Genomic DNA, 4,325 nt, shown 5'->3' with positions numbered 1-4,325 from the left:
ATTTAAAATTTATATAAAATAAGAAAAAATTAATTAACAATTTTTATCACTAAAATTTATGATAAAATTAAAAAAAAATTAAGTAAAAGTTAAACCAATTATAACAAAAGATGATGTAATTCATGCATCATTCTTAATTAATTTTTATTCTTAAAAAATACATGTGACTAATTATAAAAAAAAAACTCTACTAAATACTTTGATTTCAGAATATAATATTTTTATTTATAATATAAAAAATTATTTAATAATTTTTATAATAATTATTATAAAAATTATATTAATGATATAGTCTAATTAGTTGACAACAAAAATATTTTTATCTTAACATTGTACCAAAATTAAACTATGTAAGAATTTAATATGCATATAATAATAGAGTAAACAGTTTTTACACTATCACTCAATCATAAATTATTATATTAACAATAACTATTAATTTTTATAATAATTAATATTAAAAATTATATATACGATATATTTTGATTGATTAATACTCAAATTCCACCCAAGATTTTAATATTGATGAAGATAAATTGACCCTAAGAGAAAGTGATTATTTATGTCTTAAAAATGTTGTTCACCGCATGTCATTTTTTTTTCCTACCCTTCAAAGGTTTGTATCGACTCATAAATTGACCCTAAGCAAAACAGAAATATTTTTTTTAAAATATAAATTTACTTCATATAATTTACTTCGTTAAATTTTTATTAACCTTAAAATTAAATTATAAGAATGAAAGAGACACAATTATTGATGATACTATTAAAGATTATTGTCAATTTAGTGTTTCTGTGATCAAATGATGTAGTTCATTAATTTATAATTAAGGTTACATTCTTATGTTTTGAGGAATGCTTTTTCACACGATTATACTCTCTTTTTTTTTTTTTGTGTTATACTTTAATTTATTTTAATATCAATTTTTAAAAATATTTTTTCCATTGTACCAGTTATCATTATCAGAAATTGATTTTGAAACTTTACTATTAACTTTTAAGGCATCAGAATAGTAAATAAATATTTTTAATAGTTTCAAAACAAATACTAAAATTAATAAAAGGATGCATAAAATTAGCTATTGATGCTCTTGATGCTCTATAAGTTATATAAAAAGAAAAAAAAATTCTTATTTTGAGTTCATTGTTTTTTACGAAGGAGTGTGTAATTTTAAAAAAAAAATTTAATTACACTTTTAGTCTCTTAGGTTTAATGCATATATAATTTTAATTTCTCTAATTTTAATATCTCACACTTAATTAATCTAATAAATACTTATAAATTTATTAGGATAAATTTTATTTTTGTTTTTTAATTTCAATATGTGATTAGTCTTTGTAAATATAGCACATTTTACGATAATTTTTTATAAAATTTTTTGTTAAGATTTAATTTCTATCATTAATTTTTAAGTGTTGAGCTAACTAACAGAAATAATTTTAGTAAATAATACAATTTTATTCTATTCAAATGAATGAGAATAACCTAATTTGTGGGTTTTTAGCCAAAATAGGATAGAAATAATAATTAAAAAAAATTTGAAATAGGGCATTCTGGACACATTTTCCTTGTTTGGGGTAGTTTTTGTCACATCACTATGAGTGTAGGCCTTAAAAGACTGATACTTATTCTTTTATTAATAAAAAAAGAGTGTTAGCCTTTGCATAACCAATACTTATTTTTTATTATTAAAAAAATAAATTTAATGTAGAATGAAAGATAACTTGTATTAAATGTTTCCAATAGATTTTGCATTGCATCTTTTTTTAGATATGAATCCTAAACGGATGATATGGAACTCTTAAAAATTTAAATATAGGGTAACTTACCTGAAATGAGGATACTCGAATAGGTCGTTTCAAGAACAATAATAAATGACTTGAACTTCAACCTGCATAGTTTGGCACTGTCTAGGTTGGTTTCTCTATTATTTTCTCTTTGTTGTGAACAAATAATGTATATACTCAACAAAAATTGTTAAAAAAAATCATTTTATTTCTTGGTGTTGATAATAGTTGCTTAAGAACATGGAATGAAAGCACCACCATCTAGCTAGCCAAAGAACTAGCAAAAAGAGAGAGATGCAACATGATATATTGAGAAACATATTTAGAAACATTTAATATATCGGATATTATCCTTATTTTTTTAATAAAAAAAAATAAGCATTAACTATGTAAAATTAACACTCTTTTTTTATTATTAAAAAAAATATAAATATCGGTCCTTTAAGGGCTGACATGGCAAAAACTACCCAAACAGATAAAATGTTTCCAAAATGCCTTATTTTGGGTTTTTTTTTCTACCCTATTTTGGCTAAAAACCCCTAATTTGTCCAATACAAATAGAAATCAAATTTTATCTAAATGACTTATGGTATTTACACATAATAAAATTCGTACTAAGTAATATGTTGTAGATTCCAAAATATTTATCTTTATAAGACCACTTTAATAAGTGTTTCTGTTAAGGGTACAATGGTCTTAAGTGATCTCTTCTTCTATCCTAGCCTATGACGTCTTCACAGATATTCCAGATTCTTCTTATGTGGTGCGGGGAGGGTACATGCAAAAGACACTTCGATGATAAAGTTAAATGTTGATTTAGGTAATAAATGCTCTTTTCTATTCAAAGTCAACCCTTTTACTTGTACCTCTTCCTTTTTTTTATAAGTAATATATTGGGCTAATGAACTTTATGATTGAGGCCTGATTTTAGCCTTCTGATTAAACAGATAATTAATGATTATCTATTTTAGTCTTTTTAATCATTCTTCGTTATTTATTTTAATCTAACTGGAGGGGTGTTCGTCCTTTAGGCTGAAGGGGTATTCAAATTCCTTTTTCTGCCATTATAGTCGAATAGTGTCTTATCCAGTGCACTAGCCCTCCAAGCCTGAGGCAGTAAGGTCGAAGGGTTGTATTAATTTTGACCCATATTCGACCTTGGGAGAGTTTGGTTAATGTTTTTGGATTTAATCTGATGGGACTAGCTCTTGTCCACCCTAAGAGTAGATTCGTCATTACTAAGTGTTAGAGTGTCAGAGAAATTAAGGTTTCCTTGGGATTGTTAATAAAAAATGAAAGGTCATTCGTTCGTAATCGTTTGATCTAAAGAATCTAACAGTTGCGAAGAGGAGTGACCCTTCGTCTTCCCGAAGCATTATGGTCTATAAAAAAAAAAAAAAAGGTGGTCCAACCACTATTCTCACTTTTGCTCTACACCGAAGGGTATACTACTTTCTACTCGAATATTTGCTATTCGTATAATTTGAGGTACGTCTCGCTTTAGCTTGTCTCTCTTTAGTAGTTTCTCTTTAGTTTGATATGGTGGATGCTATTGAATGGGACGATTTGTTGTCAGAGGATTCGGCACCGAGTATTGCTTCGAAATAAAAGAGTCTATGACCACAGTTATGTCCGAAGAGGCACAAGAAGATCAAATGGTTCCTAATGTTATTGGGTCTGTAGAACTGAGTAGTATAGTAAGGGAGTCAGGTGATCAGGCAAAAATGCCTATTACCGAAGAAGTGTTGGATTTTGAGTTTGAAGAGTCACTTCCTAACGCGAGTGCAGTTCGAGAAAGACCGAAGTTTTCACCATGTACTATTCCAGGCTATGAATGGGTGGACAAAGAGGTGGTTGCCTATTTTTCTTGCTTTCAACAGAAAAGACGTCTTCGAAACTTTGTAGACATGTACAAAGTGGCTTTGTGGGATGAGCTAGACCCTTATCTGATACGTGTGAAGATATGCCAAGGAGATGAGTCAGCAAGTCCAGATCTTGTATGTTTAAGTGAAGATGTCGGCGTATGAGTGTATGTTCTGAGAACTGGAGTAGTGCTTCCATTTGACGATTTTCAAATGGGAGTGCTACGGGTGCTAAACGTGGCACCGACCTAGTTACACTTGAATGGGTGGGCGGTTATGCAAACCTTCTGGATTCTTTGTAAATATCATTATATAAAGTCTAGCGTAGGTCTTTTTCTTCATTTCTTTTATACCCGGCCTTCGGATAAGGCAAGGTGGGTTTCTTTAATAAGGCAAGCCTTGTTGCCATTGTTGAAGCTGTACACATCTTCGTTTAAGGGATTCAAAATCGGCTTCTTTAAGGTAGCGGTCGACCCCATTGTCGAGAAGAAATTCTTTTATGACAATGAAGGTAAGGAGCTCTTTCCTTTTTACTGGACCCGGGTACCTCATCGATATGACATGTATTTGGAAGAAATGCTATCGTCGGAGGAGCTTTCTACCCTGGAATATTTGAAGTCCTTCCCCCAGAAGCTTCTTGCCCGAACTTTGATACTTTTGTCGAAGTCCCCCAAG

The sequence above is a fragment of the Abrus precatorius genome, unplaced genomic scaffold (assembly GCF_003935025.1).
Source record: "Abrus precatorius isolate BTA unplaced genomic scaffold, Abrus_2018 Scaffold10, whole genome shotgun sequence".
In the NCBI taxonomy this organism is placed as follows: Eukaryota; Viridiplantae; Streptophyta; class Magnoliopsida; order Fabales; family Fabaceae; genus Abrus; species Abrus precatorius.
This window is presented reverse-complemented; position numbering follows the sequence as displayed.